General features: G+C 32.9%; 1 protein-coding gene, 1 long non-coding RNA gene and 3 other non-coding genes across 8 annotated transcripts in view; 3 read left to right on the forward strand and 2 right to left on the reverse strand.

Annotated features, from left to right (window-relative positions):
• The window catches only part of LOC130893460 (tyrosine-protein phosphatase non-receptor type 13-like), an 87,174-nt gene that overhangs the window by 38,653 nt on the left and 33,033 nt on the right, over positions 1-15,488 (reverse strand). The window lies entirely within an intron of this gene.
• On the reverse strand, positions 210-281 carry Trnaq-uug (transfer RNA glutamine (anticodon UUG)). Its single transcript has one exon. It is a non-coding gene; the product is annotated as a tRNA-Gln (tRNA).
• Positions 805-876, forward strand: Trnaq-cug (transfer RNA glutamine (anticodon CUG)). The gene has a single exon. It is a non-coding gene; the product is annotated as a tRNA-Gln (tRNA).
• Positions 1,301-15,488, forward strand: part of LOC130893464 (uncharacterized) — a 170,008-nt gene continuing 155,820 nt past the window's right edge. Inside the window, exon 1 of the long non-coding RNA XR_009059211.1 lies at positions 1,301-2,279. This is a non-coding gene — a long non-coding RNA (uncharacterized LOC130893464). The remainder of the gene's footprint in view (positions 2,280-15,488) is intronic.
• Positions 1,726-1,798, forward strand: Trnav-aac (transfer RNA valine (anticodon AAC)). The gene has a single exon. It is a non-coding gene; the product is annotated as a tRNA-Val (tRNA).

Consider the following 15,488-nt stretch of genomic DNA (forward strand, 5'->3'; position numbering starts at 1 on the left):
AGAATTATCGTGCACAGTGAATTAAAAAAAAAACGAGAAATATTTAATATTTCGACGTCTTCAATGGGAAAACAAATTCCCCATCTGATACAATAACAGATATGAGCTGGTAAAATCTAGAACTTGATTTAGAAAAAAAATTCGTTATAAAACTACTAAGAAATATATAACTGACAAAAAATACACAGAATAAGTATTATGAAAAAGTTAGGTCCCACCGAGATTTGAACTCGGATCGCTGGATTCAAAGTCCAGAGTGCTAACCATTACACCATGGAACCGTTGTCATTTGAATATTTGAGTCACTATTTGAATACTTAAGAAGAGATGAAGTAATTTGTTATATAATATTAAATTTTAATAAATTTAAACTTTTAAAGTAGATTTTTTCGAATTATGTGTATAGACATATGATAATGCTAAAAATAATAGAGCTAACTCTTCCCAATGAAGAATTTGAATAAGTAGTTTTTACCTGCGCGGCGTTGAAACTGGAAGTATATATTTTATATAGTTCCACGTATATAAGCTTTTTGGATTTCACATAATACAGAAAATTTATCACTCTGTATAATACTTTCGATAAAAATTTAATTATTATTTGCAGTGTTTGTGTAATATTTGTCATCAATTAATATGTTGACAAATTATCATCTAACTATTAAAACAAAAAACGTTATTCAAAAATTCAATTTATTATTAACCTGTTAGTTGTAATTTTTATCGTATAAATATCTGAAAACATTTATAATTCAATGGAATTCTAAAAGTATATATACATACGTTTCTTATCTAAAATGTATCGGTTCCATGGTGTAATGGTTAGCACTCTGGACTCTGAATCCAGCGATCCGAGTTCAAATCTCGGTGGGACCTGAGTTTTTTTTACGTTTATCTCCATAATTTTTATTTTTTTATTATGAATTAAATGTATGTACGTGTAACTGGAAGAATAGAATTTTATGATAAACAAGTGAGGTAAATAAAAAAGTTTCTTGACACTTTGATCAGTAAGAATATATCCAAAGTCCTGTAGTTCCGAAGTTCTCTAAGGAATAACGTTTTCACAAGATCTTCTTATCTTTCACAGTTTTCTAAACTTAATTACATATTATATCGTTGGAAAAAAATAAACAAATATACATAAAGTTTGGCATCGGTGGGATTCGAACCCACGCCTTCGAAGAGACTGGTGCCTTAAACCAGCTCCTTAGACCGCATTAAACAAATGCAAAACTTTATCAAACTGGGTTCATTGGGATTGTTTTCTTTACTACGTTTAACAATTTTTTTTCTATACATCATTGTAATTCCGATCTATCTTTCAATTATTACTGCACTTGAAGAAGATAAACGTTGTTCTTACAAATGCCATATTTACTATATGTAGCTGTCAGTTTACCGATCATTTCACTTCAGTAAAAGGTTTCTTCGGTTGTAACAAGCTATACAGAGTCTTTCGATTTTTTGAAAATAGTATCTTATTTATTTTCAGTTTATATCACTTCAAAATTCTTCCTCCGACTAAACCTCAATTCATTAAGAAAATATTTTTATGAAGCACATGCTTTATAAATTTTCTTTGCTTCCGTACAGTTATTTTGAATTTTTCAAGCCTTTTTTATATGGGTTTGGGACCTTTCTAGTTAGGGGATCCCATATCTTTGATACGACTGATACAGCGGTAGCTACTATATGTATTTAATAAGTAGGATTGTCTACTAAGTTTCCGTGGTGTAGTGGTTATCACATCCGCCTAACACGCGGAAGGTCCCCGGTTCGATCCCGGGCGGAAACATCTTTTTTTATTTCGATTATATATAGTTTTGTTAAAGAGAAGATTTCAGAAGAATTATTTTTGCAATGGTTATCAACCCCCTTAATAAAATGCAACGTTTTTTTATAATAAATTCTCATACTGAAAAATGCGGGCTAACTTTTCAGATTGTAATTAGAATCCTCATTATATTTCCCGGAGCATATTAGAGGAAAAACTAATTTAAAAAACAGAAGGAAATTAATTTGTCCTTTCATAATGAAAACTTAGCAATGTTAAATATATCACTAATGTTTATTTACTCGAGACACGAACAAATGAAATTAGTTGTGAAGTTCTATTTAATAAGTGTCGCTTGTCAGTAGGAAAAAAAATATTTCTACTGTTCCAGTCAGCCCTGAATCGAAGGAGAGGCAGGTCCGGACCTATGACTTTGTGGATTCAAACGTTACGAGTTTTCTGAAATTTTTGAAAAGATAGGATACCAATTGTGAAATACCATGTAAGTAATTAATGGAATTAATTTTTGATTAATTTCGCTTTCCGCTTGGAAAAATTTTGAGTGATAGCAGATACAAAAAAAGCTTTTCTCCAAATCAGTTTAGATGACTCTGAAAGGGAATTTGTAAAATTTGTATGGGAAAATTCGCCACAAAAACTAAAAATTTATCGACATGAAGGTGTCAACTTTAATATAACGTGTATAATAAAATAATGCAATAAACAAGTTTTGATGTTAGATGTTGGGTAAACACCAGAATCCGTTACTTTACAAAATTCAATGTTGTTATCTCTAGTTTTTGGTTTGATTTGGGATCGGAAAAGTGATACATTACTGTATATTAGATAGGTTAGAACATTTTGAAATTTCAAAAGTTACCAAAAAAAAAATTCTTGGTAGTGCTCAGAAGTTATTTGATCCAAGTGGAAATTCAAGCACTGTGCCTTTATATCTGTCACGGAAGTCTTGGTCTGAAAATACTAAATGGGATCACGAAGTAAGTGAGGGAATATAAAAAGACTTCATCAAGTGGGTAGAGAATTTTGAAGATGTTGAATTTTTATTTGCACCAACATCTTCAATTTCAAAAGGGATAGATCAAGACAGAATACTGGATTTATATCATATTGAAGGCACTGATCTAAGACAAATATTAGACAAAGACAAAGAAGAAGATTTCTTTCTGATCGGTAAAAACAATGTGAAACGTTTAAATTTTTACCAGTAGCAGGATTAGAAGGAATTATTTTTAGAAAAAAAAAATATTCCAAGAATACAAATTAAAACAGCAGTTGTTATCATTGTGTGGTCAATGCAAAAGCCTTACCTATTAAAGATGATAATATTCTTGAAGAAATTTCGAAAAAAAAACGATAAACATTTGATGCCTAAAGAATAAGACAATTTTGTTGAGGTTACAAAATTTGGAAAGAAATAATACAGCACCTAATGCATCATATGTGTTGTATTGTGTAATTACCAAAAAACATAATATAATCGTCAAAGTACTAGTATTTAAACACCAGTATTCCAAATTTGAATATATTATCAATTGTTGGATGAACATTTGAAATACAACTATAACAATGATGCAATGTTTCGACCAATAGGCTTAACAATCCATTCGTAAAGAATTTTTTCCGATTTCTTATAGTGACTTATATTAGTTATTATCACTCATGTTTGTTTATCACTCATTTAAATAATCAATATATTATTTCATAGGAATAGACAATTTCACAAAAAAATATTTAATGAATAATTACATTGCAAAATTAGGAGTTTATCTGTCTAGAAAATGCGCTGACATCTGCATCGTTCTAGTGATGAGATGGAGACGTTGAACATCATTTTGACATCCCCATTACTTGTATATAATACGAGGCATATTTTTTAAGTAAGTACCGTTTTGCGATTCCGCCGCCGCAACCCCAAGGTCGGCGTTCCACAAATGCGCGCTGGTTACCTACATCTCTTGTCTACGCACTGACGCTATTACAGTCTGATTCTTCATTGTGTACGTTGTTTACTGAGTGTTTAAGATACCGTCGACAATCGTGAGTCTCGCCGATTGTGAAGTACTGGCTGTTATACGATTTCTTAGTGGTAAAGGTGTAAAACCGATCGATATTCATCGTCAGATCTGTGAAGTTTACGGACAAAACATTATGAGTGATCATCATCAAAAAAGTGGAGTTTAAGCAAACAATTACTGCCCGAAAAATCATGTGCACAGTTTTTTGGGACAGAAAAGGAGTATTGCTAGTGGAGTTTCGTCCTCGTAATGAGACAATCAATGGAGCGTTTTTTTGTGAGACATTGAACAATCTGCGTCGTGCAATCCAGAACAAAAGACGTGGCAAGTTGAGAAAGGGTTTCGTTTTGCTGCATGACAATGCCCGTCCACATGTGGCTAATCGGACCAAAGATCTCATCAAATCTTTTCAATGGGAAACTCTAGATCATCCTCCCTACTGCCCTGATCTAGTGCCCAGCGACTACCATTTGTTCCTGCACTTGAAGAAACACTTGGGCGGTCAGCGTCTTCAAGACGATAACGAAGTCAAAACAGTTGTGATACAGCGGTTAACAAGTCAGACGGCAGAATTTTATGAGGAGGCTATTCAAAAACTGGTGCCACGTTTTGAAGTGCCTCAATATTCACGGAAATTATGTAGAAAAGTAGATTAAGGTACAGGCTTTCATGTAAGAATAAAATTATTGCGATATCTTTAATATAATAATTTAGAAAATATACTTAAATATAAGTTCGTATTTCGCAACTTTGGAGGCATATAATTCAGAAACGAGGGGAAATTTTCATCATGTACTCATTTCTGAACTTTTTGCACCAAGTCCCAGTACACCCTATATATTTGGGAACATAATATATTTATCTGGAAAAAATGATTCAGCAGTTTTAAGTTTATGGGTCGTTGGATTTATATTGGATTCACATCCAATGAAAAGGATCTTTCTAGGATATTGTCAGTTATATTTTTATTGAAATTTTGAAAGGATTGTTATATATATATATATATATATATATATATATATATATATATATATATATATATATATATATATATATATATAATGTTAGATGATTGTCAGTAATGATTTGGTTATTTCTATTCGACTATAGAGAATACAAAAATAAAATCGATAACGCGATAACAATTTATTCTGTACACGTGTCCACTATAAACAGAAAACGATTTCATTAATTCATACTACCAAATAGAAAATTCAACATCCATTTTAGAATTGAATTTTATAATTTTTAATTATAACGTTCAACTGGATACGGTTGTTATAATTCTAGATTCAGTATATTTAAACGAAATGGGTCATATAAAACAATCCTCCTCGATATTAGGCAGTATTCATTAGATTTTATGTCGAAACATGATACAGCTCATTTGTCAACCCTCTTCCTAGTGCTTTCCCAATCCCTCAATTTACGGAATATAATATCATTAGAAAGACATTCAGATAAAGTATTAAGACAAAATACGAGGGTTGCTATTTAAGTTTTGAGATACGGCAGCAACAACGAGTGCTATTTGGAATGTTTACAGATACTTGAGACATTCACCTTGGTCAGAAAATGAAATTAAATGACGAACATGCTTTTCTATGACTCTCGACGTGAATTTAACCAACAGCAGTGTGCCGATTAACTCGCTTTGACCGCGTCAAAAAGGCCCAAAAAATATTCATTCGAATGTGCTTTTAGTTCAAAGTGAGCAAATGTTCAACATTATCGATTAAATCGCTGATGATCGCTGTTTTTAGTCGTCCAGAGTGCTCATCGCTGATACGACTACATGTGGATCAGTTGCTTCACATTTCACGGTCGCAAATGATGGCGTATTACCCTTAAAAACCAAAATCTTCTCAACGACTCACAGTTTTGACATCTTCAGGTTGAGATCGGAAACTATTATAACTGTACTACGCCCAAAGAATTATTCATAAAAACGTGCGAATATCTGGCAACAACGTTATGTTTATTCTTCTGTAGTCGAGAATTAGGGCGAGAAGCAAAGAGAGCGATAAATACCTACTTCCTACTCGACACAGATGGATAGAATGATCACTTCAACCCTCGGGTGAGAACTGTTGCGTCAGGTTCTAAAATTAATATAATATTTTCCACGTTTACCTACGAATTATGGGACACTGCTAATTGAGAGATCGTTTGAGATGAATATTTTTATACTGGTTTTCAGAATGGAATGGTGTGGTATTTTAATTATATTACAGTGTGTTCATAAAGTAACGTAACTTGACAATTTTTTTCATAGAATACGAAGAATCAGTCTGGGTGAAACATGTCATTTAAAAAAAATAGAATATAATGTAATAATATTATATTAAAGCCGCTTGACATAATGCAAAACAACGTGCAAGAAATTACAGTAAACAGTAAAAGTAAACAAATTCCTATCTTCAAATATTTTGTACATAGTTTAACAATGGAAATTAGAAAGCTAAGTTTTACTGAAGTCAGCTGATCTGTTAAGCCAAACTAGATTGCAACTTGTATGCAATAAAAACGGTACAAAACCGATAAAGTCAAGATCTTGCATGAAACAATCAGATGAACTTCATCTGCGCATGCTTTTGATCAAGAAGTATTGTGTCCTGTATTGCATTGCATGTTGTATTGCATCATTTCAAGCGGCCTTTAGGCATATTCTAGATCAGAGGTCGGTAACATTTTGGAAGCTATGGGCCACAAAGTGGAAATAATTGATGGCAACAGTAAAACGTTTAAATGAGGCAGTACGACCTGCGAAAGCCAGCATTGCAATGGTTAACCAAATGAGGTGGCGACTCCAGAAATGTTGAAGAAAATTCACAAGTAGTGGATGATTGTCGACTGAAAGTACGCGATCTAGCATACATAGTAGACATTTCAAAAAGTGCGGAACATTAAAAGCTGTACGCAAAATAGACGCCGCGTTTTCTCACAATGGAACAAAAACAGCGTCGTGAAGATGTTTTCATCGAGTGTTTGGCAATGTTTCACAGAAATTAAGTCAAATTTTCATAATCATAGATGTATCACCTCACACCCAAATCAAAAGAACAATCGACACAATGGACCGAAAAGGGAAAACCCGCTCCAATGAAGGCAAAGACTGTTCCATCAGTAGGCAAGGTCATGTGAACTTATTGAGCATCGCTGGGTCTTCTGGGACTATCCTGGTATTACATATAAAAAAATATATTCACTATATTTTTTGTGTTTACTATATAATGAGATTTTATTTTATTTGTATCCTTATTTTGTTATTTGTGTGCATATCTCGTCTGGTTTCTCGATATCTGGCAACTACCCGAGACACAGTTGACTGATTAATTTTCGGTATATTCGCAATGTACCTCTAGCTGCTACCGTCTTCAATTATTCTAACCATTTGCTCCCTTGTTAAATTAAAATTTCTGTTTACACGCCCTTCCACAGTCAATATTAATTTAAAAGTGTCCAATAAAACACAAACTGTGTACTTTCGATCTGTGCCGAACAAAAACTGATAAGCAAAATCCAATTAACATTTCTTCTAAATTTGTTTCTGAAAATTAAACTTATCGATGTTTCGTTTGCCCCGTTGATTTTGTAAGCAATGCAACCAATTTAATGCGGAGTGTATTTGATTCATTTTATATCTACCACATCATAATCCAGTCAAAATAGACAAAAATAAGTCATAACTTAGCCAAAATTCGCATAGAGCTGAAAATTGACAGAGACGTTAAATACATCATTATAAATGAAATATCAAAAGTCCCCTTCGATCCGACTTCTGCAAAAAATTTTATTCAAGATCAAAAGTACAAAATTAAGGTTTTTTCCATTTTTATCGAAAACAGTAAGTATTATCGTGAAAGTAGGTCAGACAAAAGTTGTAGATCATACAATTTTCTACAAAAATGGTCCAGTCAGTTTTTCTCTTACGACTCACCATTCGTGAGATATCGCGGTTTTAATCATTAGAAAATTCATATTTTACATAATATGCCCTAAAATGCAGCCGGTATACGTCACCAGACGTTAAATATAAATGAAAATAAGAAACTATTGGTTTGTGTTACTTACTCGCAATTTTGCATTCACTCGGCTGCGCTGCACTCCGCCTCGCAACTGCAAATATTGCTCGTAAAAAAATACGCACTTTTAATCCTTATAATATACTATTCTTTTCTGACGGGGAAAAGTTTGACATTTTATCCATGTTGGCAGGTAAAAAACTGTCACTTTTTATGAAATTACTTTTTTTCCCGGGAAAAAATGGGGCTTTTTATCCGAATTTTGTATAAACACATATACAAAGGTAGATATTTAATTTTAGATTATTTCAGGATATAATAAAATTATATTTTCTTTACATTACAATTATTAAATGTGCATTGCAAGAATGTTCTCTAAACTATTCGGTACAAAAATCGAATTTTTTGTGTTGAAATTGTATTCCCTCCTTCCATGACAACTCAACAATCTGCTACGGTAGAAGAGATGCTGGTGAGATTCCGAGGAAGTGCCGGTTCAAGATGTATATGTCTAAATGTCTTCATAAAAAAAATATACGGAAAATAGTTGAGATCGCACGAATAGTTTCCAAATTTTCTGTTTTCTTGTGGATCGGCAGCAACAGGTCCAGTCGGCAAAAGTTTGTACCATGGTGGCATAATTATGTCAATGGCAATACTTGGCACATGTGTAACGACGGCTTAACGCTAAGCTTTATACAAAATCCTCGTAGATCCATTTCATTACCGCATGCTTTACTAACAATTCCTGGCAATCATTAATCGACTTTGCGTAAGAATAATTCTTCAAAATTAGGAAAATTGTTACGAATTCGAAGTTTACGCCAATTTCCTGGCATTTTGTTTCAACGAATTAAATAGCCATTTTCTCCTTTTGCATATTTCATTACAAAGTGTTTTTTTGCTCTTTAAATAACTTTTCACGTCTCGGAATAATTCGCTTTAACTGTTGATTAACGATTTCCCAAGATCATTTTTTATATAGTTACGTGACATGTTTGAAAAGTTGCTGATAATGGATTTTCAACGTCAAGTATAAATTTCATGATACGGACCAATTGAACATTAAAGAAGCTCATTTAGATCATTACTAGAACTCGAAATACAACGTCTAACTTGAACGTTCAGTTGGAAATAACTTTACTCTTTTGGCTCATAAAACAATGTACCTACATGACACGTTATTACTGTCACGATGTTTGATAAAGAAGAAGATATTATTGATTGATTCATGTCATGTTTGAAACATTTAGATTGTTTCAACGGTATGAATCAGTTTATTTCTTAATGTCGATGACCCACGTTACAGTACTGGCATATTAAAACTGAAGAATTTCGCTGTATTTAGTTCAGCAAAAGATTAATACGTTTTGGGTTAGATGCCGAGTAAATAATTTTTTTGCGCGACTTTCTGAACTGTCTAGTTTTTTATGACAATGAATATTGACTAACAATAAATTGTGAATGATTTTGTGCTGTACAGAACTTATTGAAGATAAATATCGTGATATTTTTTGTAAATATTCATACGAAGAAAAGATAGAATCAAAAACGAATCGTGAGATATTACCGAATATTATTATATAAAAAACTGTTGTGAGTAGGGAAAAAACTACACCAGAAAATTCACTGCTCATCAATTTATGCCAAAATTGATTGGATTTGTGGTTGTAACCAAAACATATATTAAAGTATTTTCCCTATTCACTTTATGGTGGTAATGAAGCTTGGACAAAAATAAGGGTTGCCCTTCTAGAAAATTCAAGTTTGAAGATTAAAAGATATCAAAAGTCCAGAAGCTATCTTTTGGAAATGAGGTAGAGATACATTGGCATTATGTAAGGTAAAGACCGTTCCATCTGCAGGCAAGGTCATGACGTCGGTTTTTTGGAATGCCCTTGGGATAATTTTCATTGACTATTTTGAAAAAGGAAAAACTATCAACGGCGAGTATAATGCGAGCTTATTACAACATTTGAGCGAAGAAATTAAGCAAAAACAGCCGCATCTGGCTAAGAAGAAAGTGTCGTTAATGAATTTTTAGCCCCCTCGGAAGATTATGAAAAAATAGCTCGGTGGTCAAAGATTTTCCAACAATGAAGAGGTGATTCGGCAGTTGGGATATTTGGAGGAGATTGACGATTCTTATTATAAAAATTATTGAACATCGCTGGGAGATCGTATGGAGTTAAAAGGATATTACGACGAGTATCGATATGCATGTTTTGTTAAGAGCACTTCAAATAAAAAATCAAGTGCAATTAGCTTGTCTTCCTCACGATGTTTATCAACATCTTTTCCCAAGTTCAAGTGCGGCTTGGTTGTCAGCCTAACCTAAAAAAATGGGGTACGAAGTTGATCGACAGTATATTAGAACCAATTCAGACTTTCCTTAACCCTACATTGGAAAAACTAATAAACATAATATTTTGTAAATATGCAGGGGTTCAGTGATAAATATGGTAACAAAAAAATTAAACTGTTATGTAATCTGCTATGTACCGGGTCTCCCAATAAGATAATAATTGGAACTATTATTAAAAGAACAATGAAAGACAATTTTGAGGAGTCAAAACATGTTAAAATCCGTTGAGTCAAACCGAAGTAATTTATGTTTAAAGGAAAATGCTTAAAATTTTCACATTTCTTAGGATATCTCGTAATACAAAAAAGATATCGACATGCGGTTTTCGCTATTCTATTGCTAATTTGGTCTACTTTTATATTCCTCATTTGAAACTGCATGTTTCCATTCATCATTTTTCAAGGATAGCTAGATTTAAAAATATAAATAAATAGCGCCCTCTAGCGTATACGTTACTCATTAGGTTGTTTCTATATTAGAACTCTCTTCAAAAAGACTAAGTTTGCATATATAGTTTAAGTAAGACTGGACTTACAGGCGTTTTTTCATGATAAAGTTCCCGCTTCCCCCCACCTCTTATTTGAAGAGATAAACTAAAACTTTTGAATCAAATATACGCTGAATTTCTTGAAGAATACGATAATCGTAGTTTAAATGCATTTTAATGAGTTATATTATTCATTTTATAATTTTTGGTATTTAATTACGCCCTCTGGCGGTGAACCTACAACTCTCTAAATAATTTCCTGGTTTTTCTCGAGGTGACTGTTGTTATAATTTTTTTTTCCCGAAGCTTTACTATAAACGGTTCCCGAGATATGGCCGAGAGCCATTCATGTTGGGACACCCGGTACATATTGTCAATGCCGGTTATGTTCTTAAGTTGAATCCCCCACATTAGACGAATCGTTTGGTACTAACAAGGAGATAAGTGATGCATCGCTATTGTAATTTATTTACACCCAGGATGAAGAAGACGATCAAGAAGGAGAAGAGGCAAATCAAGGCGACGAAGAAGTGGAAGGTTATAAATCAGGCGAATGAATTTCTACTTTGTTTTAGTTTTCATCGCTTTTATTATTTTCAAACCGTGTTAATATCTTTTATAATATGCAGTACTTCCAAATTGAGCAGAATCACATCAGAACCGTGTAAAAGGTCCACTGAGAAAACCACGTTAACAAATGCGGTAAGTACTCTTTTCAGATTTTATATCTCAGAAACGGTAGCTCTAATGAAAAAAGTATCAATAAATTTTTTGAAGATAATTTAATGGTCTACATATTGTGTACGAGGTAATTTTGTGATAAAACTTACTATTTCGCTGATAAAATAAACTTTTGAGACACAGTAGAATCAATGGACGGAAAAATTTTATAGCCGATCATTATTTTAATTGCAGAATTTTTTATCGGAAATACTTTTTTGATGAAATTAATTATAAATTTTCATATGATTATCATATACACTGTACATCCTTCACTATGATGCGGATAATATAGGCAAAGTAAACATTATAAAGGATTTGTTATAACTGTCAACCGTTGTCAGTATCTGGCAGGCACGTATCCACTGATTGTGCTTACTTTACTGCTTTATTCTTAGACTATAATATCTAGTAGGAATATTGATGATGAAATTAGGAATATACCGTTAAGTTTGCCAAAGAAATTCTACAAAAAGGGACGTTGAAATGGGCTTTTTTGATTGCTTACCAAAATCATATTTCAAATTTGTCGTTAAGAACAAAAAATAGCTGATATGACTGGAATGCTCGTTCTTATGATATGTGAAAATATTAATATAATTAATATATAAATAAAATGAAAAATTAGTCGTCAATTGTAAACGTACTTATTGAAATTGAATTCAAGAATACTAAATACACTGCGCATCAGCGAAAACGGACCCCCCAAAAATTTGCGAAATTATCCAAATTTTTACATGTGGTTTATTTTTGTTGTAATAAATGTATGCTATATTTATTCAATAATGTTTTTAGCATGTTATATTATGTTTATACTGGTTACAATTAGAAAGTAAGTATGCGTATTGCCACCTCGACACCGGATGACAATTTTCATGCGAATGGGCATAGAAGCCAAGACATTTAGAATGTTTGCTTGAGGAAAATTGTTCCATTCCTCAATCCAATCGGAGCTCTTCACGTGTTGATGGAGCTGAAATGCGACGTCTTTTGAGCTGTTCCCAAGTATGTTCAATAGGGTTAAGATCCGGACTTTGAGCGGGCCGATCCATTTTTGCAATACCAGCCTCTTCAAGATTTCATTTTTTGTATTTTTACTTAATTAAAATTATAAATTGAACATTTTCATTATAAAAAAACAGGGTGTTTATATATATATATATATATATATATATATATATATATATATTATATACAGGGTGAATCATGAGGAACTTCACATTTTATCATATGTATAGTCCATTAATAAAAATTTAGTTTTATTATTCTATATTAGCGCATATAATATAAAGTATTCTAAGAATTTAATATTTATATCTGATTTGTATTATTCTGTTATAATTTATATTATAACATTCTGCACAATACGTGAGTTTTATTAATTTTTTTGTTTCGTATTTAGAAAAACTTTCAAGTTGCTATACTCTTCTTCTTATATCTTTTCTATATGCAATTCTGCCTGTTTCTTTCTTTTGTTGTGCTTTTAAGTTATATTATCGCTCCATCTTTTCCGGGGTCGACCGACACTTCTCCTCCCGGCTGGCGATTTGTCTCTTGCGATCTTTACTACCCTATCATCTGCCATTCTACTTATATGGATGCTCCATTCTTTTTTTCTATTCAATAACCACTCGTTAATCTTCTCCACATTACATGTTGTTCTAATGTAGTCGCTACTTACTCGATCTCTCAGTGTGTTCCCCGTGATTCTCCTCAGTATTCTCATCTCAGCTGTTTTCAGCATTCTTTGTGTTTTGGACGTGTCCGGTCGCGTTTCTGTTGTGTATATCATTATTGGTCTTATAACAACTTTGTAAATTCTAGTCTTGGTTTCCATTTGAATATGTTTGTTTCTCCTTATTGTAATATTGAGGCATCCTACTGCTCTATTGGCTTTCTGTATTTGTTCTTTTACTTCTGATTCCACGTCTCCATAGCTTGATAGTGTGATGCCTAAGTAGTTAGTTTCCATATTCTGTTCAATGCTGGTACCGTCAATTTCTATCTTACATCTAATCGGTTCTTTGCTAATGACCAGTGTTTTTGTTTTTTGGGATGAAATTACCATGTTTAGCTTCTTTGCTACTATGTTAAACTTGTGGACCAATCTTTGTAGGTCGCATTCACTTTCTGCTATAAGGATAGCATCATCTGCACAGCAGAGAATTTTTATTTCTTTATTTCCCATCTTCTAACAATTCCTCTTTTTCATTGCCTTTATTATTTCATTCATTATGAGATTAAAAAGTAGGGGGCTTAAGGAATCTCCCTATCTTATAACCGTGCCTATGTTTATTTCTTCTGTAAATTGTCCGTCTCTTCTGGCCTGTAATTTGTCGTCCTTACATATATCTTCGATTGTTTTGATAATGTCTAACGGTATTTGTTTATTGTATAAAAGGTGAACCACGTCTTTCAATCTCGTAGCAGCATTTTCTTAAGCAGCATCTATTTCAACTAGAGAGAAATACAAATGTCGTTCATACTTTCCGTTCTATAATTAAAGCTTAATGAGTCAATATCAATGAATTTCTATGTAATATTTCTGTTTTAGGTTGCATGAGTTTCTTCTTGACATGTTACACTTTCTAAAGCTACTGGAACCTTAAGGTTGTTCCATGAATTTTAACTTCGCTCGTAGAAGTGCACTCACCGATGATGTGGTCTCCATTTTCTTCCTTCTTCATGCATAGGAGACGTTTCGGATTGTCCGTGATGCCTATAGCGTCTTATATGGCCGTGTCCGATAAGTCGTATTTTGTGCCTGTTTAAGCAGATCAACCAGCTTTTTAAAACAATCAGAAGACTTATCTACGTGTGCCTTAGCTTGTCATACGTCGGATATTTCCATCCATTCTGTAGAGACTTGCGAGTAGACTTCTCAGAAATGCGATCCCAGCATGGTGAACTATCAGCCTCGTCGTTGTATTTGTTGCTCGAGGTACCAGGTACCTAACAAGCTAGATTTTGCAGCTATCACTCACCAATTGGTGTAGGATTATTTTGCGCTCCAGCAAAAGCCTACAGTAAACCAGTTCTATCGTTTTATAGTACCTCTGTTGTCTGAGCAGGAGCGCTAACTTCTAATGATAATGAGTGCTAGAGATAATGAATGAGTTCCGAATATTCTAAGTCCATGTCTTGTGATGGTTTTTGAACAATCGGTAAACTATTTGCTGTTATTAGTTTTCTTTAAGTTTGGGTGATGTTTTTCCTTTTCCAATATTCCTTCTTACTTAACATCGTGGAGAATTTCTATTCGATTCTTATTTAACTAGCTTTTACCCGCGGCTTCGCTCGCATCGAATCCATTAAATAAGTATCAGAAATCATTATAATAGAAAAGAACGAACTCTGTAGCTATATTAGAACCTGAGATATAGATCTTTGAATGTAGAAAAATTGCCAAAAACCTACAAAAATCCATAACTCCACATTGAATGTCCGCGCCTAGCTCCTCTCCAACTCAACCGATGTTTCAGCGAGTGTTCTTAAACCAAAACGAAGTCTTTATCTTGAATAGAACCTGAGATATTGAGGATAAAACGTGTGTATGTGAAAAACTCCCATAAGTAATGTACAGGGGGAAATCGCATTTGAGCATAACTTGAGAATGGTGAAAATTAGAGGAAATCCGATGGTTAGGTTCTGTGTATCAATACCTTTCATCGAAAAAAAAAAATGAAGCAAATCGGTTGGGTAGAACGCCTGAACGGAATGGAAATCATCAATTTTTTAATATATAAGATTATTCCTTCTGATGAGGTGTCATTGAAAAGAGAACGAGTTCACACGTAATTTCTACAATGTTAATTGAATCTTTATAAAAATACCAAATGAAGATTAGTCATTGATCACAGTTGCAATAAAATCACATTTCATGATTTCATTTAGTCAAGATGGAATTTTTGTTTACAATTTTCTCGGAACAGACGGATAATAGTACATTTTATTATTACATTTACAGTACCATTTTTTATATTTGAAAATAAAATGTTTAATTGTTATAACTTGGCTATAAACAATTGAGAAAAAATTAAGAACAAGTACTTAGATTTTTTAGTAACTTGATTTTTTG

This window comes from Diorhabda carinulata, chromosome 4, assembly GCF_026250575.1.
Source record: "Diorhabda carinulata isolate Delta chromosome 4, icDioCari1.1, whole genome shotgun sequence".
Classification (NCBI taxonomy): domain Eukaryota; kingdom Metazoa; phylum Arthropoda; class Insecta; order Coleoptera; family Chrysomelidae; genus Diorhabda; species Diorhabda carinulata.